Source organism: Melospiza melodia, chromosome 13 (genome assembly GCF_035770615.1).
Source record: "Melospiza melodia melodia isolate bMelMel2 chromosome 13, bMelMel2.pri, whole genome shotgun sequence".
NCBI lineage: Eukaryota > Metazoa > Chordata > Aves > Passeriformes > Passerellidae > Melospiza > Melospiza melodia.
Window position 1 is genome coordinate 7,873,052 of NC_086206.1, and position 24,602 is coordinate 7,897,653.

The following is a 24,602-nucleotide window of genomic DNA, read 5'->3' on the forward strand; positions in this document are numbered from 1 at the left end:
CACACATCTCTGAGATTCCAGCACACCACAGAGCATTGCCATTTTACCCCACATAAAATAGGAATAGGCACCAGCACATGCATCATGCACTGCTGGCTGCCTTTCTAGATCATTATGTGAACATTGCACATTCATTGTCCATGAATTCTATGTAGATTTTAATGTGCAGGAGAGATCCTGATTCACTGCCTCAAAATCAAGGGGTGGCCAAAGGAGAAAGGGTGGCTGGAGTGGTGAGGGATGCTGGGGAGCCCAGGTCATGGCACTGAAATACTGGGACTGGAGATGAATTCATGGCATTTCAGCAAACTTTCACAATTGCTCATGGGTATGGTTTGGGAAGTCCCATTTAACACCCAAAAAAAAAAAGGACAATTATGCTGCTCTAGCTGTCATGCTTTGCCATCATTCATTATGATCGCTTTTCAAAAGTTTTGTGCCTGGGAAACCAGTTGAAATACAAGGATCCTTATGCTTCTTTTGCTCCAAAACTCCCTGCAATAATTTGTATGTATCTGATGCACTTTAGCATCACATTCTGTGGAAATAAAAAGCATATTTTAAATATATTGCGCAATAATAACAACTTATTTTCTGGTCAGATTTTTCCTACTTGAGATCAGCTGAAAAAAAACTTCAAGAAGTTGTCCAATATGGAAGGTTTCCTGCTATGGAGGATTTATGTGCCTGGTCTGTAAGTGGTGAGTGAAGTGTTTGCCAGCTCTCAATTAGTATTTTCTGTGTCATTACTGGATTTTTAGAGGGCTTTCCTTAAACTGCTTTAAATTACAGTGTCACAGAATGCTAAATCAATTACATATGTGTCCTTGTAGCTACCCCATAAGGGTACCTGCCATGATTTTTTAATGGTGCTTTTAGACTTCTTGTTTACTTCCATGAAGTGAAGTAAAGGTCATAACACAGTGCAACTTATTTCTTAAAGTTTAGAAAAAAATCAAAACAGCAGGCCATAGAATAGAAAGGTGAGATTCAAAGACACAAATCACTTCACAGTCACAAAAATTGCCAAAAAATAGCGGCTTGCAGCTGTGCACAGCAGGGACAAAAAACATTAAACACATGTTAAATAACAAATAGGAGACTTAAATATAGCTAAAAGTGGACCTTATTCTGAATAAATCATGTAAACTGCATCCTAATGGTTCTAAGGAATGTAATGGATCATGTGAAATATGCTAAATTTATATTGTTAAAAAATCAATAGTAAACCCCCTCCCTTTTAAAAAAGGGACTATTGAGTCCATGAGTAAATATTTTGTCTTTCATTTTCTTTCTCTATGTACAGCCGGATTTGTGAAATTTCATTTCAGTTAAGGGCAAAGCAGGACTTGCATTCAAAGCAGTTTGGGTTTTGGGTATGAAACTATTTAACATTCTCTTTACAGAGCCTGGACTTTTAATGAAATTGTCCCTTTTCCCTCTCTTCTGTTACAAATGCAAAGAACGTGGACGATGCCATTTTTTTACACACTCCTGGCCAAGTGTTGGAATTGGTCTCTGCACCGGGCTGCATTCATTTGTGGTGTCTGGGAAAGGGCAGCCATTGCTCACCGGGCACGGGAGCCCCATCCCATCCTTCCTGCCGCCGCGCAGGGGGAGAGCAGGGCACAGAGAGCATCTCTGCTCTTTATGAGAAGCGTGGAAAATAAATCACCACCTCCCGTATTCAAATCAATCCTGCTGGCAACTATCTTTCCCTTGAAATGTTTGTTGCCTCCTATTTCTGCCTCCTGAATATTTCCAAGCCTTTTTTGCTTTCCTTCTGCACCGAGGGTCACGTTTTCGTTTCCCTGCATAGATCCTCCTTGAGATTAATGCACCTTAATGACATCATTGTGTGCCATGATGGGAAGGTCCCCAAGTTTGCTTTTCTTCCCATCTCAGTTGCACTTCTGAACAAATCAGCTCTCGGGCTTTGATGTTTTTTCCTTTAGGGCTATCCTTCTTATAGGCAACATAGCTTACCTATACATTTAGTAACTCTGCAGTCTCTCATTAGCTGCATTTTTGTCATCAATAATAAGTTCCCAAGGAGCCTTAATGCAAGGGGTAACGGATACAGTGTGGAATGGAGCCATTGTTGGATAATGCAATATCTCTCATGACAATGTAAATAAGAGGCTGAATACATTTCAGGGTTCCTTTGTGTTCCACATTATTAGATGGTGCTCTATTTCCAATCTGAATATTCATAATATGCTCCTAGAGTGCAGCGTCAAAGTAAGCGGCTTTGAGAAAACATTTTTTTTTTTTTTAAGTGGAAGAGGGAAAAAAAAAGAAATGAGGAGTGTTCTAATGAGGAACAGTTGAGTACTATGATTTAACATACTTCTGAGGTTTCTATCAGCCTGGAGCTGTTCTTTCTTGGCTTGTACACAGTGCATTTACATGGAGCTCTGTTTGGATGAGTGCCTTCCAAAGTACTAAATGCTCTAATGTACTGAAAAGCGATAAATATGGAAAATGCACACATGCATACACACAGACACACAGTGCAGATATACATACACACACACACCTCCTGGCAGACACACTCACCTGCCCCCATGCAGATATTTACATCCCCTTCATGGACAGATGGGCGACATTTTAAAGGCAAAAATAGTAAAACTGTGCCTAGTTTATTTATTTATTACCTGGCATTGCATAACACTGAAGTACCATTTAATGCTACGTGCTGCCACCCCTTCAGAATGGAGAAAGGGAAGAGGGATTAAGGAGAGAAAAAAAAAAGCCAAATATGGGATCAGACACATGTGAGTGTTGTCACTTCCTCCTTAACCTGTCTAAACCCACTAAACTGGAAAGCAAAGGAGGGTTTGGGCTGAACCAGCACTGGCTGTGGTGCTGGATATCAGGCACTGCAAATGCAGACAATAAGCTCTGGAAATGTGTCACTGTTTACCAAAGGGCTCTCTGCAGTGACCCCATGAGCTAACGACAGTGTTGGGAGCAGAAATGGTAATTGTGATTTTTATAGCACAGCCTTTGCTAATTCCTCTCAGTTCATTCCAAAAAAAACTTAGACCACAAAAGAAAAAAAAAAAAAAAAGGAGAAATAAAATTGTGAAAACAAAGCTGAATAGGTTAATGAAATGACAATAGAAAAGTGTCCTTAATGGGGATACAATTGCTGCCTGAAATATTTATTACTTACATTTATTTAGATCCTTCACGAAAAAATGTGTCTGTTTTCCTATACTTTTATTTTTGCTCTGAAGTTTCGAGGAGTTTTTGTGCTTTTTCATCTAATATTCCTCCTCTAACTCTCCCAACGTGATTCATTTCTTTAAGATCTTGTTTTATTTTTAAGTCATCAATTACTCAAACTTTGTTGGTCTATCTATTCTCTGCCATCTGGACCCCATACCTTATTTTAAAGCATGTTCAAATAATGACAACCTTCTTTTCTCAATTAATTTATGGGCTGTGGGGACCATTTTTCATTTGTTATCATGCACTTCCATTTGATCTCTCATATCTTTCTTCTGCATCTGCAACCATAGTGTATAAATCTTCCTCTCAAGCATTGTCATGGTGCCCAAGATATATAGGTGTAACTCCCTATTAGTTCCACAAAACTGACCTTAATTTCTAAAAATGGTATCAGATGCGAATAAAGTTTGGTAAGATGATTTGTTTTGATTTACTTTGTACCACTTATCTTGGAGTTTTCTTCCTACTTTTCTTTTATCTAATTTAGACAGTATAGTCTTGCAAGCACAGTTGCATGTTTATCCATTACCTCCCTGCCAATGCTGCTCCTTAGAGAGATGGTGCTGTGAGATTTTGGATGCTAAGAATAATAACATGGCATTTTTCAGTAACCTGTGGTAAGCACGCAATTTCTTTTTGCATTTAAAAATGGTAATTTAGTTTCCAATAAAACACCAGGATTTTGTAGGGCTGATTGAGGTGACATTAGTCTGGTAAAATGAACAGAAACAGACAAATCCAAATAGCTTTCATTTTATTCTGCTGTGTTGACAAATGGTAAGACTTAAAAATCCAATTCTCCCACCGAGCACTTACAAGAAGCTGGTTTGGACTGCAGAAGGGCTGTGGCTCATGAAACAAAAACCTCTTTTTTTGTTATTGTTATGAGGGAGTGGGGGGGTGAAAGAGAGTGGAGACAGTGTGTGTGTGTGTGTGCATGTGCATACGTGTGTTTTGTTTTACATAAACAGACTTCAGTCCAAACTAAGGATTGCTAATTAAGCAAAAACCATGACCAGATGTTTATTAACACCTCTCAGGTTCATGGGATTTGGATAGTGTGCAGTTTTCATGGACTAATTTGAGAAGGGAACCACCTTTATTGGAATAATAGCCAATTATAATTGCCTGCTTTGCCTATTTTTCTTTTATCTGGTGTACAGTGGAAAAAAAAATAAGCCTAACCTATCATCCTCATGCCATTGGTAATAATTCTGCACATTATTGGGTACATATTATTAATAATAAATACATAATAATGTACAGATGAAAAATTCCTCAGCCATTTACTTTAGAGCAACTTTTTTTTGGTGTGTGTGTGTGTGTTGTTATTATTTTATCACACGCCAACGTTGTTAACCTATTTATATGTAGCCTGCCATGAGGTTTGCCTCTGCCAAAGCAACGATGCGTCACTTTGATGCCAAAAAGCACTGAAACAGGAAGAGTTGCTGTTGGGTCCCAGCATGGTGACTTCATCACAGGCCTCAGCTTCAAACTGTGGAGTAATAAAACTGAATAGCACAATATAAAACTCCATGTTTCATAAGACAAATATTGCTTTACGCATTCATGTCCCTTGTACTATGTTAACTGTAGGAAGAAATGGAATACAGTTTTAGTGACCCCCTGGGACCTATAAAGGCTATTTCTGAGTCTGAATCTTGCTGTTTAATTTAATCATTTATTATATTAATATTCAAATGGGCTGCATCTTATTAGCTACTGCAAAGATGTTAGTATGTCTGAAATAAATACCTAATTATGCTTTTGAAGAGAGAGGTTCTAAAGACTTTTGTACATTTGTGCTAATAGAACAGTTCATTTGCAGATTTTTTCTGCAGAAATCAGCAGTCTGAGCGTTTGTTTTTTCCCCTTCTTACTTTGAATAAAATAAGAACACAGATCAAATATACCATTGTGATGGCTAAATAGCACATCCGAGTTTTCCCCTTTGTACTGCAAGACTTCATTCTCCAAGCGAGTGAGTTATACAGGAGCAAACTGACCAGTGCCCTCAGCCTCTAGCTCAATAACACATTAATAAAAATAACTGCTTTAACCAAATGACCATGAAATTAAGTATGCTCTTATTCAAATTAAACAAATGGATATGCTTTTGAAAAACATTTTTGAGCCTGACATGGTCATGTTTAAAATACATTGATGTTTTATTGTTTTAAAAGCCCATTATTATTTTTTTTTCCCTTGAGTACAAACCAGAAAAGACGAGGACTTTAAATTTCACATCTTCGAAAAATGGACAGCAGCTTCTTTCAGAAATATATATTGTGATTCTGCATCAAAGGGGTGGCAGGGTGCAGAGATGTGGAGAAAAAACATCCCTGGCTCTCTGTGCCAGCTCAGCTTCAGGATCTCTAGGAGAAACCTTTTACCAACTCTGCATAAGGATGACTTGAACTGCAAATACTATGTACATAAATGTGTTTTAAACTCAACATGCAGAGTGCATTTAGACCAGTGCAGAAAATTAGTAATAAATGCTAAAGTTACAGCCTACAAAACTAGGAATGACGAGTTACTTTCGAAGGATCACCGTAACCAAACTTGGATCCTTTTATTCAAGTTTCTAAGTTCAAGGTTCCTACTGTTACAAAATTATTTATTTCAAAACTGTTTTCTGAATAAATAATGATGTTAATAAAAGGTTACAGGACAGAGACTGCTGGAATCCAAAGTCTTCATTTTATCCTCCAACAGCCGATGTGTAGGATGAGGTCCACTGGGCTGACCTGCAAACGGGCTTTCCTCCCTCAGCTGTGGTGGTGTGAGAGCCTGGCCAGAGCTTCTTCTGCAGATGGGGACAACAGGGATCACAATTACTGCTGCTGAGCACACTGTCAGCCCTCTTGGACCCAACGGAGAGGTGAGTCAGTCCCTTGTTTATTCACTTTTGTCATGGGAGTGTTGTCTGTGAAGGCTGAGGCTGGACCCACCCTGCCCTGGATTCCCTGATTCTCCCAGGGTTGTTGGGGCTGCACCTCATCCCTTCACCCCCAAGACCCCCTCCCTTGGATCAAGTAACCCTTAAAAACGTGGTTGTTTTGCAGTGGAGAGCAGGGCTCAGTGACACCCCAGTGCAGAGGAGTTTGATGACAATTATTTGGTTACCTGAGCCCATTGGCAGCGCCGTGGGGAGGATCGATGAACATTAGGGCATGCAATGCATAACAGTTTATAACCACTATTACCTCAGTGACCAACTGAAATTATTAACAATGGTCATCTCAACCACCCTCTATATAAAACAATGGCCTTGCTGCTGTTCTAATTAATCACAGTAATATTTCTCTCAATGAGGAGCTGATGCATTTCTCTGTTGAAAAATATTTTTAAAATATACGTTTTTATCCACTTTTCCCTTCTTTTTTTTCCCCAGCAGAGTATGTAAAGATTAGATTTTCCACGTTGATTTAACACGTGGAAGTAAAGCTAGGACATCAATAGTTAACCTTATATTACCCTCTGCTGAACAGACACAGTATCAATGCAGGGGTTTAACTACCACACCACTGAAAACACATATTCCTGCAGTTTTAGACTCGGCGTAAGAATGCTGTGTATATGTTTTCCTCATTATTTGGATGTGCTGTTTGAATGTTGTGATCAGTGATTCAGAGCACATGATTCATCAGGAAGACATTTGCTAGGCAGACATGTGAGGAGCTGTCTGCCTCTTCAATCTCACTGACAGGGCAAAAATGCTGATTTATAGTAAATCATTAAAATCTGCTTATTATTGCACTGCTTGTTCCTCTTCTCCACTTCAAGCCAGCATCTTGATCTGCATCATGTCTCTTACAATTTTATACTACAGCAAGCAGTTATTTAAACAAGAGAGAAATGATCCTTAGTCTTTATTAGTGCATATGAAAGGATATTTTGTTTAAAGAAGACTAATTAAGAAAGCAGCCTCTATTTTCTTGCTCAGTTTAGGGAAAAATAAAGATTTAAAACATGTAAGTGCAAAGAATTATTGCAATAAAACATTATTTTAAAATGATTATTGAATAGCTTGGGTTTTTAAAAAGAAATCGTAAAGCAGCAGCTTGAACACCACCAAAAATATTTGGAAGAAAGGAGATGTTGGATGATTATTCAGCTCGTGAGACATCTCAGGGAAGACACAGCTAAATGTTATGTGATTATTGATGGAAAGGCAAAAACCCTCAAAACTAGAACCAGGTTCCAGTTGAGTACAATGACAATGGGAACATTAAAATAATTTTCAAGAAGAGGGGGGAAGTTTTGTTTACTTTGAAAGAGGTGGTTTTGTAAAATAATACAATATGTAAATATGTTGTCTGATAGAAAAACAAAGAAACAATACAAAAAGGTCTATATTGTGTATGTGTTACTTACAGTAAAAATTTTAATTTGATGCCTGGGGACAGAAATTCTTGCCACTGAATTACAAAGAAGTGAATAAACTGACTCAAAATTAATCCATACAGATCTGTCCCCTTAATAATACTAATTCCAGAGAACAAAGCAGTGCATAATGCATTTTAAATTAACTTGGAAAATGCATAATTTATATTTGTTTTATTTCTTAATATTTGAACACAGGTACATTTTAGAATGCTAAGGACAGGAAAGAAGAGAGCAGATTTTGTCCATATATGCTCAATTAAAAAAAAAAATAAAACCAGATAATATTTTTCAAGCTCTCTTAGAAAAGGACTTCAGCTGTGAAATATTACGGAGAAAGGATAAACACAGTTAGGAGAGAGAAAATGATTTTTAACATGCTGTGAAATGAATATGTTTGGTTAAAATATAAAAAGGGTTCTAATTCCTAATAAAACATTCTGAAATAGATAATTACATATTAGTTTGGATCAAAAATAATGTCCTTACTCATGAGAAGCAATTGAGAGATACACGGCAGGGTGCCCTGTCGGGCATGGCAGGCAGCTGGAATGGGGATGGGAGAGGGCAGGGAAGGCACAGCCTGCACAGACACAGCCCTGCAGCCTGCTCCTGCATCCCCTGCATCACCTGCACGTCTGCAGGGTCACTGCCCCTCGCAGACCATCCCCATCCTCGCCCATGTGTCCGTGCAGGTGGGAGCCCCCACACCCTGTGCCTAAGCCTGTGTCTAACCCAGCCCTGAGCCTTCCTCTGCTGGGGCAGCTCAAAGCTGGCTTCACCCCCTCCAGCCCAAAAGGGGAGCCTGGGCACCAAATCACCCTGGGGAAGGGGAAACAGTTTGATTTATTGGGATATCTGTGTCCTTCAGGCCATGCCTTTTGGACAAACTCATCGGCACTTCAGTGCCCCACCAAACCTTGGCTGTGCTGCTGGGTTTGGAAGTTTGTTCTTCAGTTTGAATTGAAGAGAAAGGAAGGAAACCTAGAGGTTTTCTGCTACAAACACAGGTGCAGATGGTAATGCAATAAAAGGAGAGAGCATCTGGATTTAAAGATCCTTAGTCTGGAAAATATAGTCCTCACTGCTTTCCTCTCTCCTCTTCCAGGGTATATGCAGTTTATATACGGTTATTTGGATCAAATAAACTGAAGGGGTGCTTGGAGAATGCCAGAAGGCCATGGGGTGTCTGGGTACCTTTTTCCTGTGCATGTGCAGAGCTGGGGCATGTCTCCCTGAGGGGCAGAGGTGTCTGCTGGGTGCCACTCTGGGCTGCTCCTGAAAAGAAAGAACAGCTGTAATACAGACCAGAAAATTTGCAAGCATTTCCATTCCTGTATCAAAGGGATGATGCTGGGTGAGAATGGAAACCCGAGTGAGAATTGAAAGAACTGGACCTTCTTGGCTGTATTTACTTGGGGGGATGTTGGCTGAGCCAGAATAATAAAAAGTGGTGACACATATTTAGCTGGTTATCAGTAATTATTTTGAATAATTTTGCTGGTGTACATTTCAGTTATTAATACTACTGATTGTTAACTCACTCTAAGTGGATATTGTAGGAGTGCACTAAGGGTAAAGAGCATCTTTTATGGAGATTTTTTTCTAAATAAACTTTATGATGTTCAAAAGAGGTGAAATTTCCCTGAGACCAGACTTGCTTACAACACAGAAATTTAGCCCCAGTTGCGAAGTTATAAATCTTTCTGCCAGATTGGGTAGAACATCACATTACCTTGAACTAAATTTGTAAAGAATGACCATTGTCCTCACAGCTGTAAGAGAAAAATGTAGAGCTTGTCCCAAACCATGGGTTTTAATAGGCTGTTCACATGAAACTAAGAAGTGAGGAGATAAAACACAGCCAACACAAATTTGTCCAAACTGATTACTTCCATAGTGACAATTTGTTAAAGAATGACCTTACTAGAAAACTAAATTGATTACATTTTGCACACTTTTAGTATTTTAACTACCTGGAAAAAATATCCACTTATGTTTATAGAACAACATTCCCAGTTAATTCCTTCCTTGGTGCTATGGTTGCGAGTTATTTTCAATAACTCAATTTACAGACTAGCCTTATCGTGGACTAATGCAAATTAATGCTTTGAGTCATAAGTGTTTCCCTTGGAAACAGTAATTTCAAGTTAATGTCTCTTGATGTGAAATGGAGTGCAGTGTCACAAGCTCTCTCTCACCAACCCACAAATTAACTTCTGTTCCCTCTGTACCAGAAATATGGGTGGAATCCTGCTCTGCTTGCCATAAAAAGTTATATCAGCACACATGTGTGTGCTTGTGCCTGTGTGTGTTTGTGCCAGGCCACTCTTTCGTGCAGTGGCTGTCCTGGATTATCACAGCTGCTCCAAAAGTCTGTGAAAAGGACATTGGAAATAAAACAAAAATCAAAGTTCTAAAATCTACAGTTAACTATTAAAATAATGACTCATGAAAGATAAATGTTGATTCCCAAACCAGCCTTGTTTGGGCAGGTGGGTTTGTACACAGGGATTGGTAAGAAAAGAATTGCAACTAGCAATGCTGAGAAGAGAAGAGAATAATAGAATTAAAGTAAGAAAGAAAACAAAGAAACAAAACAGTGAGCAGAGGGAAAAAACCCTGTTTCTTCATTGTATTAATGACCATTTTTGTGACATATTTTAAATGAATCTGCAGTTGAAAAATTCTCTAATCCAGCATGACTTTGTCTACTGCATATATATTTGATTTTTTGCTTTCAGTCCAGTCTTTTTAACAGTGTGTAGAACTTCAGCCTTACTGTATTACACAGAGAGAAATTCCGGCACTTCTCTCTGTCTTCCCCAGCACTTTTCCATGGTCCAGTGGTCCAACATGTGCAGAGGGATGGAAACCTCTGCATGTGTTGGACCATTGGACCATGGGTGCTTTACTTCATAGCTGGGGAAGACTCAGACCAGGGTGAAGTCTGAACTATTAATGGTGGATTCAGTCAAAGCAGACTAATCCTCTTGGCTGGGCTATTGGTACAGCCTGGCTCTTATATTGAAGGCAAATATGCCCTGGACTGTTGGTTGTTTCTTCTCCTTGCAAAAACCCATTTTTTCTTTGCCTTCTTATTATTCCTGAAGATTTTATTTGCAAACCGCTTACTTTATTGGCATATATCTTCTGGAATTTATTTAAATATAAATATTTAAACCCAAAACCCCTGAACAATGATCCTTTTCCTTTGCAGAAGACAACCAAGTTATACAAAGCAAGCAGAGAAATTACAAAAATCTGATCCTAAATACAGATAATTTTCTATCTTTGCATGGTCCTGACCCTTTGTTAGGAGATACCCAGAGTGATGGGGAGTTAACACCAAACCCTGCCCAGGCTGTTCTTTAATGCACAGAGGAAGGAACTCTGAAATTCACAGGTAGGATGTGTTCAGTGATAAGGGAAAAATTCCAAAGTGCATGCAGCTCTTGCTCCTGAGAGGAGCATCCTTGGAAACCCCTTCCCCCCTTGCAGTGCCAGCAGGAGGATGGAAGGAGAATGCCCATCACCAGCCAAGGGCAGATGTGGCAGCTCAGAGAAGGGGAATCCAGGGCAATAATCAGATCTGAGAAAGGGAATAAGGCAGAATCCTGGAAAATGAAAGGGAAGGAAGAGGATGTGAGAGTGCAAAAAAAGGAGTGAAGAATGGGGGGCAGAGCATTCATAAACTGAGATGAGCAAATAAGATGGTAAAAACTAGGGAGGAAAAGAGGCAGCTTGACTGATTTTTAGAAGCCAAGGTCGTGATGTCTGTAGGAGGAGGAAAGGAATCAGGACATTGTGGGGGGAAAGGAAATAAAGACAATCTGGGCTAATGTAAGTAGCAGAAATAAAAACAATGCATGTGTGAGGAAACAGCAGGAATGGAGAGTTCAAATTCCTTTAGGAGGAGGCAACAGTGAGAATAGCTTTTGCTCTGGACAAAAAGGGACTGCTTGGGAAACCACTGGCAAAACCCAACAAGGTTCCCGTCTATTAACGCAGATTGTTTAATATTTTTTTCCTTAATATTTGAAGCAGATTATGGGATTTAGAACACTGAACAATGCAGAAAAGAAAAAAATGTTTAGTTTTGGTTTTGCAGGTGAGCTTTAGTTTTCAGAGTGCCTTGAAATAGCACATACCAAATAAAATAGCAGAAAGTATAATAGCCTGTTTAGATCAAGGCCCAGAAGCAAATCAAATGAAAGGTTAATAAGATCAGAGTTCATAAATTAGGTTTTAAATTCTCTTTTTCTTAAAGAGAAAGATTTAGATGGAAGATCATGCAATCTATTTTAATTGTGGAAATAATCAGACATATGTAAGATGAGAAGGGATGATGAGTAATCAGTGAAAGGACTTGGTCCTCTTGACCAAGAAAACGCTCTTCCAAAGTCAAAGGCATTGCATATGCATTTTTCTTTAGTTGAAAAAGACTCCTGTTGTCCATGCTTATTCAAGTCATCAAACTCAAAGTGGTTTTACCTCATCAAAAGAAGAAAATAAATATTTTTAAAATTTTTATTTTTCCTGTTGTCATATTCTGGTCTTGATGTAAAGATTCAGATATGAGCAAAATTCTCAAAAAGGCTACTAGGAAGACTCCATTTAGTACTTTGATTTAGAGATGTGAAAACAACAGAAAATATTATTTTTTATTTCCAACATAAATAGTGTCATGCTTAGAATTATATTTGCAATCAAATTTATGAAGTGCACAGGTATTGCTTTAATCAGAAGCATCACTTCTATTTTTTGGAGGCTTTTTGTTCCTTGTGTTTTGTTTCTAAAGAGTGTGCAAAAAAAGATCCTGCAAATTCAGCACTTAAGAGAATTGATAATCATTCAGCATTGCATTTAAATCATAATGTTGCACTAGATTGCAACACCTTGCTTTTCTGAAAACTCATGGCAATTCCCTGAGGACAGTCTGTCCTTAGAGAAAATAAGAGATTTCATCACCAAGAATCCCAAAAGAATTCTTGCGCTTCAGAATGATGATTTTTGTTTAAAAAAAGAAAAAAGAAAAAAGAAAAAAAAAAAAAAAAAAAAAAAAGAGACATTTTACACACAGGAATATGGCTGCTGATGTGATAATTGAGACTCAGCTGGCAAAAAAATATTTCTCTTTTCACAGTTATCCTCTTGAGTTCATTCTGCAGGACGTTGAAACAGAAGTCTTTGCAAAATTGTAAAATTTGAATGGGAGAAGCAAAGTGGCTGCTGTTGGAGGGGCTGTGCTGCACCAGCACAGAGGGATCTGCTCTGGTCACCACCAGGAGAAGGTGACAATTCCTGAAGCAGTCTGAAGGGGAATATTGATGGGGAAAGTCTCCTCCTTGCTCCTCAGCTTGGAGCAGCTGGTCCCAGGGATCTCATCTGGGAGCAGAGCACGTGGTGAGTGATGGGGGAATGTTGTTGTGCACGTGTGAGCATCACGGGATTGCCCCACTCCTGCAATGGGACACCAGACATCAGAGTCAAGGGGGATTAACAGCTCTGTCAAATGTCATCAGTGAAACTCTGCCTGTGCAGTCAGCTCCTGTGGAAACACTTCTGAGCAGGAGAAGTTTAACTCAAATAATTTTCAAAAACAGCTCCAATAATTTTCAAAAATATCTCCATCTCCAATTGTCATAAATAGGAGATTCCCCAGAGAAGCAGATGTTAGTTCTACCAAGAGCAGTAAAGCATTTTGAGAAAAAAAAAATCATGAATACAGGCAAACTTTACTCATAGAGGATTTGCTAGAGAAAGATCAAAAAAATTTACAGTGGATGTCATTTGCTGTTTTAAAATACTATCATGTGTGCTTTTATATAAAAAAAGAAAAACACTCTCTTAAATGTCTGTTATTTAGTTTTGAAATGAAAAATATCAAATAGTTAAACTTTATTATGTGTAAAATTGTTTTTAGATCACGATGTAAATGTTACGTACAAGAAACCAAACTTGAAAAAGCAAGGAAAAGGAGCTTGCTGCAGAAGGATCCAAGCCACCAAAGCCAAACAGATGTTTTTAAGCTAATCTGATGGCAAGGGCCACGTGCCATCATCTGTAACTGAGCCCTTATGGAGGGGGGCCAAGATTACTTGGGGTTGTAAGTCCTGGTTCAGCCATTGAGAACCATGTGGAAATCCTTGAAATGCTGTGTAAAGAATGCAGATCCAGTTTCTATCTGAGGGGTCCTGCTTGGAGCTGCTCAGGATCAGGATGTGCTGAAGGGGATGAGGTGGCCGAGCCCCCCTGAGCCCCCTGCCCACCTCACACAGGAGCAGGACACAGACCTGGAAACATTTGGGTGCAGCCACAGAAGGTTCCTGGTGTTCCCTGGCGGGGGAAGGGTCCCTGGTGCTCCCCCATGTCCCTGACCATGGGAGAATCCACAGCTTTTCCAGGCAAACTTCAGCTCCCTGCAGATTTCCAGAAGAGATTTGCAACCCTCCCCTGCACCCAATACACACCAGGTCATGACGTTGGAGAGGGAAAGAGTTTTCTTTAAAATAATGGTTGTGTCTCAATGTCAAGCACTGTGCTTAAATCTTAATGAAAGTTGTGTAAAAATAGTGTATTTGCTTACCAAATTTCTTCATGCAAAATAAACCAAGTTTTTGAGCTTGAGTTTTTTTACAGTATTAAAAAATCAAACAACCTGTGACCAGTTCTGTACTCTTCTGGTCTGGTTTTCCTGCTATAATAATTGGAAGTGACTGGGCAACACTCATGTAGAAGTTATCTGCATATTGAACCCTAGATGTTAGTTACAGCATCATTAAATCAAAGGAACATCTCACCATCTAAACAGATTCCATTTCTCTTTGGAAATGGGGCTCTCAGTAACTTGGTGTAGCAGAAGGTGGACTTGGAACCATGTGATCTTTAAAATCCCTTCCAACCCAAACCTGTCTGTGATTCTGGAGTTAAACTCACCGAGATTTATCAGGACCTCAGATTCTTAGCTATAAAGGGAAAAGGTATTCCCTAATTGTGAATGAACTTTTAATAATAGATCTGTTGCTGTTCAGCTGTGTGAGAGGTGCCCCAAACTGCAAGGAGCTTGGGCCACCTGCTCAGGCCCTAAGGTTGCCCTACACTGAACCAAAATATTAAATAATGTCTATCAAAGTCCATAATTGACTCATCTGCAAGGGCTTTTCTCTAATATCCTGTACTTCATTGGAGTTTAAAAAGTCAAGCTCTGTGTTCTTATTAGGTTGAAAGAGCTTAATTACTGTATAAGGAATTAAAATGGTATTGAAGTTTTAGCTTTCTGAAGATTAATTAATACAATACATAATTAAACTTTAGGTGTATTTTTAAGGGAAGACATGCTTAGGTTACATGAATTCAACCTTCAGCACTGACCTTGTGGCCCCATGAACAGAGGACAGCAAAGCTCTGTTGGAGAAACTGGGAGAGCAGTGGCTGGGGGACAGCAGTGACACGGCACAGAGCAGAGACACAGGGCTCAGCTCCCAGCCATATTAAACTAAATTATGGGAAAATTTTCCTTGGGTTTTAGTTCATCTGTTGGTGGTGAACACGTTGAAAAACCATCAGCGGCACCCTGTGCAGCCTTAGCTGTGCTCCTGAGCCCTTCAGCACTTTTGTGCCAGGTCCTGCCACTGCTGCTGCTGGGAGCTTGGGCTGCACTCCCTCCCTGTGAAACCCACACAGGGCTGGGGCAGCAGCCTCTGCAATTCACACTGGGCTGTCTGGGGGGCTGAGCAGACAAAATGCCCCTCTTGCACCCTGCTCTTCACACACTGGGACATGTGAATACCACTCTAGAGCTGGGAACAAAAATGTTTTCTGTACACCCATGGCCAGAATGGTGCTAGAAAGTGTTTTGTTCAGCCAGGCAAGACAGGCTCTCTAAATTATCTTTGTTTCACAGCACAATGTAGTATTTCAACTTTTAATGAAAACACATGGGTTAATGTTATTTAAAATGCATTTAGGATAAAGGCTGCATATGAAACAATGTCAAAAGGAACAAAAAATAAAAATCATCATAAACTCCAGCTTTCTCTCAGAAATATTGCACTGGATTTATTTAAGAAAGAGAGACCAAATATTTTCTGTTTGGAGGATTTTAATGAATAAATGTTATTCCTATTTATTATTTACTACTTTCAAAATTTAATGAATAGTCCTGCTGATAATTTCTTTATTTCTATATTTATAGAATTACAGGATTTCATACATACCGAACTGTGTTATTATCTACACATGTTCCGCCTTTCTGTAAATACAGAAATTTGGTGTTTGCTAGTAGAACTATTCATTACAATTTGAAAGTGGATAAATAATGAATAGTAATGCCATTTCTTCATTAAAATTCTACAAAAGGGAAATACATACTCGTTATTCCTTTCATGAATTCGGCCCATTGAAGGTTCATAAATAATTGTGCTTCACAATTGTGTCTAATTAGCAGTGAACTTAATCCAGTGCATCCAAAAGCCTGAAGCAAAGGGAAGGATTTTTTTTTTGTTGTTGTTTTATTTCTCACTCTTAGTGGGGACTGCCTGATTTTTGAATGCACCTTTGCTGATAAGGCAAAACAATAAATCTTCAAAGATCAGTGTTACATATACTTTTAGTTTTGCCCCAGATTTCCTCTTTTAAGTACTGGGTTCATAAACATTGTCCCCGTCGAACTTGAGGTTAGCTCAACAGGAGATCAGCAATTAGCAATACAGTGGCTAATAAATGAATCTCAAAAAATACTTCTCCACATCTAAGTTCTCCTAGAGTGCTTTTGTTCCCTAACACGAGCTTCCCTGCAGAGCAGTGCTTCTGCAGGAATGTCTCTCCGTGCAGGAGCTATTCCTGGAGGGAGCTGGAGCACTGCATCTGCTGTGGGTCACCCCGAGGAAGGGCTGATGGTGCAAAAGGCTCAAGGTTGGGTCTGCCCTGCCAGGGGGCACTGGGAGTGTTTCAGCACAGAGTCACAGCTCTGCCTTCCCTGCGCTGGCTTCAAAGTCAATACACAAAATAAACTGATGGCTTTTTTAGCAGGTATTTCCCAACAATGTGCCCTGAAGAGCTGCTAGGGAATGATTTATACTGAGCCCTCTCTTTCCTCTGTATAAACTATTTTACTGTGGAGCTAGACATGCTAAGTGTCCCCTACTCTTCAGCTTTCACTATCTCCAGTTTCTGTGATGTTTATCACATGCCTATAGAGCAGCTCACATCGAGATTCTTCAACGGGCTTGATAAAAATCCTAAATAAATTCATTGTTTTCTTCTCCCCCAACCAGTCAGTCATCAGTAGTGCTGTTGGCTTTGTTCTTTGTACATTTTCAAAGGAGCTGAATCTCATACTCCAACTGATTTGATGTTATCTGAATCTCAAACCATCGCCAGCAATGAAACATCTAAGTCTGTTATGAATAGTCGTTTAAACAACCAGTACTTCTTTATGAGACACCAGCAGGTTATTTGATTATATTACAATCACATGTCTTGCAGTTGAACTTTACTGTTGCCAATGAAAAGCAGAGGAGAAGAAGAAGAAGGAAAGGGAAATGAATCTTTGCTTTTCTTAGTTTCCTTTGTATCTCTTATGAGTCATAGAGCGAGGATACCAGACAATGTCTTTATTGAATTTATGCCATCAGACCATTTAACACAAAACCTGATATATTTTTAACTGACTTTGTCTTAGAAAACAAAGACAGACTCCAACAGATTTCTTAAGTGAAAGCCTGTGATATCACAGTGTCAATAAAATAAACATCTCTTTTGTTTTTCCTCCCTGTTCTTTAAAAAAACCAAAGGAAGATCTAATAACAAATTCCTTGAGAGAACAAATTTAACTAAAATAACACCATAGTCTGGTCTTCGAATTATCTCAGCTCCTTCCAAATATAGAAAATCAAAAAATAAATGCTGTTCTGTGATCATATTTCACCCCTGAGAAATTTATATCCTCCAACAAACAAAACTATGAATTAAAATGATCTTTCAATACTACTGCTGGAGAAAGTTACCTAGGGAAGAGTCAGAGATTAGATATATGGACTGGTTTTTGTTCCTTGTTCTGCCACCAGGCATACAGAGTGACACTGGACAAGTCAGGGATTTTTTAGGTACCTGCTCTACCATAACAAAATCCATAGCCATGAGTTAAATCCTGATGACTTATAAAATGCATCCAGAGAGTTAGGCACAGAGAATAATAAGTGAAAAGCTTTCTAATATAACATAAATCTAAAAAATGTACTCACCCTTGGGCATAATAAAATGGGCATAATACTATTCTCCTACCTCCCTGAGTGCTCTCAGCATACATTTCCAAATGCATAGATTCCTAAAGACTACAGAGATAGTTTTGGAGGCTCTCTTATCCCATCACCCTGAACAGACCCAGGCATTGCCTGTCCCTGGAACAAGGTGTGTGGCTGGGAGCACAGGACATGGAAAACACTGACAGTTTATTTTTCTAATTGTTTGAACAGGTTTTCACCTGGGATTGTTCATCTGTCCATAATATTGCAGGAATGCAATCTTATTAACTGTTTGGGAGAAGCTTTTTGTGTTTTCCCATGCTGTTCTCTTGTTTCTAACACTGCTGGTTTTTGTAAATCTGGGAATTATCTCGAGGACCTTGGAAACCAGAATTCAGCAATCCTGATTCAGTATTTGTCTTTCTGTCAGGCCCCTGAGCAAAAAGTGCTGACTAAATGCTTGTCCATGTCTGAATTCTCAGAGCAGAAATGTGTAACTGTTCCCTCACACGTCCTTTGTGCCCACGGGCTCACAGAGCAGCGTGGTGAGAGACCTGCACAAGTGATTTCCCACCTGAGCACGCTGTGACCTGGATGCACAGGTAGGAATATTGTTCCAATTTCTGCAACCTAGGTGCAGGGGTTTGGAAATATGCCCCCAGTGACCAGTCATTAGTGAAACTGAAATGAGGACAGCATCATGTGAGAGGCTTTCTGAATGCCTTGAAATATACTCAGCATATTCTAAATGGCTTTAATTCTACAGTACTTTTAATATAACCCTTTAAACATGAGGGAACACAAAGGGAAGGTTAATTGGGATGGCTAATTAAACATAGTGAAGTTAAAGAACTGGAACACTGGGATTTTGTTTTGATATTTAGCAACATCTCATAACCCTAAGGACATTGATTTAGCCTAAGGTCTGGTATCTTTATAAATTGCAACATAGCCTGGAGACCCAAAGGAGAGACAAAGGGGTTGAGTGCTTGTAACAACAGATTCCCAAAGGAGCCCTAATAACAATTATAACCAACATGATTATTTGCATTAGTTAAAAAGTAAATCCATCTCTCAGGTTTTAGTCATTTTATACTGATCAACTAGGAGATGAAAACAGTGAGTGAAAATCTGCAACAAAAGCACACCCAGTCCCAGGAGGACAGGAATGCATATCTCATGACTCTCCCTTGTGGATCTGCAGCCACAAAATACATTTTCCCTGGATATTCCTGGAGCCATTCAAACTGTTTCCCAAATCTGTCAATGAATGATAACAAAATAGTGCTTTTCTATACTTGTCTAGTTTTTTCCACCAGTCTTAGAATAACTTATAACTAAGAAAACAAATAAAAATAAAAAACCAATAAAACAATAAAATAAAACCCAATAAAAATATCCAAGGTATAGCTGGCAGAAGGGAATACAGAAGAGGTGATTTGATGTCCTAACCTGCTCCTCACCTCACTGTTCCTTGTGCTCTGCTGTGCTGATCTGCCAGAGGCAAATCCTGGAGAGCAGAACTACCAAAGAGCACTGAAAGGAGAGAGCATGAAGCAACACCAGTAACACCCTAAACCTTGTGTTTTTTCTGGTCCTGGGAGCAGGATCTCCTCTGCACACTGCATGGTAGAGGAACACATGCAGGTGTGGCAGGAACCGCTGATATCAGAGACCCACAGCACTCTGAGGGATGGAAGGGACCCCAAGGATCACTGAGCCCTAACCTCCCACCAGACCAGGCTGTCAAGGCCTCATCCAGCCTGGCCTTGGGCACTGCCAGGTTTGGAGCATCCCCAGCCTCCCTGGGCAGCCTGGCAATACAGCTCACATTATGGAACTGGAAGTGCAAAGTGAAGCTGCTGAACCTCTGATGCCTTTACTCAGTGAGTTCCACTCCATGAGAACTGACCGTACTAAACAAAATAAACCTTTGCCTTAACAAAGGTATCCAGATGGCCCTTGAGACACAGCTACAGGCTGCTAAATACTGAGAACAAATCAATGGAGCTTCTGGGGGGTTGGTAGTGGTTTTTTAAATTTTATTTTGGTTTGGGTTTTTTTTTGCTTAGTTGTCTTCCACACAGTTATCACAGGGACATGAAGAGCTGGATGTTTTCTTTAAGAGAAGTTCCCACAGCAGAGCACAGTTGGCTCAGAGTTGTTTACCTTCCCCATTTCTGACATCACCATTCAGCTGCTGCGGTCTCCTAACGGGGCAGGGATTACAATATCTGCTGGAAAACATGATATCTCAGCCCTAGCAATGGTGCCAAGGGAATTGAGAGCACTCCTAAGGATTAAAGTGAGATCCCAGCCCTGCTTACATCACCTGAGCACTCAGCATGAGGAGGAGTCTCTGTCTCTGTTACTATTAGTCACATGGCTGAAGCAAAAATGCATAATCTTTTTAGGAATGCTGACTTCTATTAATTTAAGGATACCATGATCAAATTACTAGAATATTAATGGCATAGATGCATAGAAGATTAATGAACTGTGTTGTTTTAGTTCAGTAGCTGGATTGAAGGTAAGCAAGCAGAAATAAGATGTGCTTTTATAAAAACTCCTGTAACCAAGCTCCAAGCAATTACCTGCCACATGCTACACCCATAGCCCAAAACCAAGATGTATATATTTTGCCCAGACTCAAGAATGATGACTAGGTTCCAGTTAATTGTTTGAACAGGACAAAAAGGTCTGAAGAACCGAGTTAGTTTCTAAACTAGCAAGGCAAGTGGCGGGGGAGGGCATATTCAAGCAAATTTTATCATGATGAGCAACCTTAAAGCCAACATGTCCCTGCCAAGTTCCTGGTATGATTGTCTCCTTCTATAAACAGCAGCTCTGTGGTGCCATCTCACCACAGCAGGGACTGAGCACCTGGCTGGCAAGCAGAGCCAGGCGCTGCTCCTTGCCCATCAGCATTGCCACGTTCACAGTCACTGACCCTTTTCTCCCCACTCTGTGTGGATTTGGGGTGTTCCTGGAGTGACTCTTTAATCCCGCTGTCCTTCCGAAGGCCTTCAGCTTCAGGCAGAAGTGCCCAAGAACAGGTGGGCAAACACAGGCTCCAGTTGTAGGTTAAGTGCTTGCCTCAGATGTCCTTACACCCTGGGGACTGCAAATGCCAGATTATGGCCATACACTTGTTTTTATTGTGCAAAAGCTGCCCCTGAGCCAGCACAGCTTCCCCTCCCTCCCTCCCCAATCCCATGTGTGGCACTGCTGCTCATGGAGAACACCAGGAAATCCTCATGGGGTTTGGGGAACTTGGAGAATACTTGGATTTGGGCCATATCTGTGAGCTTGGCACCATCTCTCCAAAGACTACCTACATTTAGATACATAATTCTGATTTCATGAATACAGAGGCATCACTAAATGGCAGTGTAAAGCTCTGATCCAGCTCTGAAGCAATTTTCAGCAAAAGGTGTTCAGGCACCAGATAAATCTACAAATCCACTGCTTTCATTAATATCTACAGAATGCTCGAGAGCAGAAAAGGCCTTTATGCACTATATGAAATATTTAACTGGAAACATATTGCCAATAATCAAATATTATGCTCAGAGAAACTTAAATGCAGTCTAAAGATTTGGAACTTACTGCTGAGATAGCAAATAGTTTGTTCTTTGTTTCCAAAGGTCTTGCAAAGTTTTGTCATTGCTTTGCAAAAATATCTGCGAGAAATGTGAATCCTCCCTGAAAAATCCAGCAGCAAAGGACCACTTCCCAGCTGTCTTTGTTGCTCATTTAGAAAAATAGAAAATGGTTTCACAATGATTGCTTTCACTTTAATGCCCTCCCCCCCCCCCCCCCCCCCCCCCCATTTCATCAGGAGAAGATTCTGCTCCTAAAAGGGTGGTGTAAGCCCAGAACTACTCTGCTGACTTCACAGAGGCGTAAATGAGAACAGAACAGAGACAATTGCTTTTAAATGGATTAATCAGAGCAAGTTAAATAAAAAGCAGAAAATTCCGTCCCCATTTTATATTCAGGTCAGAATTTGGGGATTTGTTCTCCTCATTTGCCAGTGTTTCAGAACTAGGAAATAATATCTGAGAATTCTTTTTTCTTTCTTGACAAAGAGCGCTAGTCAAAAATTGGGAACCAGATGGCTGCTTATATATTTCTTTTCTTTTTTATTTACTGCAATACTAAAGCCACCATAAAAAAGCAAAGTTGAACAGACAGAGCTAATAATATAATCATTCAAAACACCTGCAAACAGTGCAGATGGGCAATTTCTGTCTGCAAAATCATCAGTGAAAGACCGCCTTCCCATATGGGCAAATCTAGCTGCCTTAGAGCTTCCCAAGCTCTGTCCCTTACCTTAAGAAAACCTGCATTGAGCATATGCAGTCTTTTTATAGCAGAGCAGAAGTGTCTGTATCTGCCTGTTTATTTTAGTTAAATATAACTTACAGCACTTATAGCCCTCTATCAGAGTATTCCATTTGCCCATTGGATGTCCCAAAAGGGCAGAAACCCTGAAGTAGAAAAGCAAACAGCTTTTATTCTGGCAGAACGTTTACAATTGTTAATGTATATTAATGAACCCCAAACACACAAGTTTTATTCCTTCCTGTAAACAGTTACAGTACCAAGGTTGATGTTGCTGAGGTGTGTGAGCACATGTGCCTATTTTATGTGTAGGTATGTGTTTAATATTGGGTTATGAAATTATTTCTACCCCTATTAAAAAATACCCCCTCTCTCCTCTGGGATCCTTTCAGGATGGCATCTCCAGTGCCAGCAGAGGCTGGGAGATGGGGAGGGATGAGAGCTGGGCTGTTCTGGAGCTGGTGCAGCCACTGCTCCCCAGCAGGATGGGCTCAGTCTGTGCTTTGCACTGCCCAGCTCCTCCTCACCAGTGCTGGAGGCAGCTCCCCAATCCAATGGGAACCCAAATCCTTGTGGAATGATCTGCAAAGAGCCCCCTGGCCCTGAGCTCCTCACACCACCCTGGCATGCTTCTCACTCACTGCTCATGGAGTATTTTTGAGTAACCGTCACTAAGAAAACTTATCACCCAAATATCAATGTTTTACATTAAAATCCTATCCATAAATTTGATTGTCCTCCAGGATATATGATGCTGCAAAAAAAAAAAAAAAAAAAAAAAAAGTAACTGAACACTGAAAATGAAAGTAGAGCAAAGCTAGGATGTTCCAATCTGCAGTACTACGTTATTCAATGAATTCACTCTCTGTTGTGTCTTTGCTCTTACAACACATAAAGAAACCACAGACCTAACACTTTTTTTTTTTTTTTTAAATACTAGCTGTAGACAAAAATAGACAGCTTAACTACATTTTTACTCTGCTGTTCTTGTTAGGTGTGGGCACCCACACAAACTGCTAAATAAAAAACGTATCTTGTTCCAGAATATATAAATTCCCTTTGAAATTTCCCTGTTGATCCTCACAAAATTTAGTTTTAATGTATTTATTCTACCCAGAGTGATCTCAAAAGGAAGTCCAGCTGAAGCACAAATGTTCAGGAAATCACTACATGATTTTTGTGGTTTTGTAGGGCTTTTTTACCTCTTTTGAGATGATTGCACTGGTGAGTGTCCGCAGCTAGGACATCATGGAAGGGGGGGACTGCAGCTCTCACTGAGGCAGTGACCTTCTCCAGGCATTTTCTGCATTCAGGGTCCATGCATGAGGTCTCTCTGGAAGGAGCTCATTGCTGTGACAGGGCCTTAAATTTCATTTTCTTCAAATATGTGCACAACTTTGAAATTTGCTTTGTATAAATTCTTCTTGGCAGTGAAACGCAACTTCTCAAATAGCCAGTGAAAGAACGCAAAAGGAGCAGAAAGCAGGCCACAAGGAATGCAAACATTCACAGAAAATATTGTACACTGTGTACCTAGATCTGGTGAACATCATCATTAGGCCATTTCACTGGGATGCACAGCATTAGCAGCTCATACTGGTGTTTTAACAAAACTGTTGAAAAGGGAATTTGTCGCAGGAAGGGAAGCAGGGGGAACCCAGGTAAAGAGAAACCTCATTTCTGCATTATATATGAATACAATCCTCCAGAAAAGCCAAGTCTGCTCTCCTAGCAAGAGCTAGGGAGACTACAGCTTTTACAATGCCAGCTCATGTAGGAGGAAAAAGAAAGATGTAAAGCCTTTGCCAGGGCTTCCTATAGTGCAGTAGCTCCATTATTATTATTAAGTATCTTCCTTTCAAAGTTTCCTGGATTTCCTAAATGTAACAATAATTTTAATAATTACAAACCCAAGAATGCTACTTCTATGGCCAACTGTGTTGCCTGTTTTCCTCCAAGCTAAAGCTCTGCTTTCATGTAATACATAAAAGAGCAATATTGCTCTGATGAGCTAAGACACATGAAATATCTAATTAACATTAAAATATTGTCTCTTGTCATTAGCTTCATTTGCACTTTAAGTGTCAGTTCTTGAGAGAGAGGTTCAGAAGCAATGACCTGGCCCTTGAATGAAAAAAAAAAAAAAAAAAAGGCAAGGCAGAAAAGAGAAAGAAATGCAGACTGGGATACCATGTTCCACACACACACACACAGAGCTGCTTTCTGGGCACTCAGGCTCAAAGCAGAGTTCTCCATAAATAAGATAAACTCTTTTCTGTTTTCTTTTTGTTTTCCTGCTGGTAAATCTCCTACAGAGGAATGAATTCCGCCCATGAGAAGGGGCTGATGGGGTGACACCCATCTCATCCCAGTCCTGTG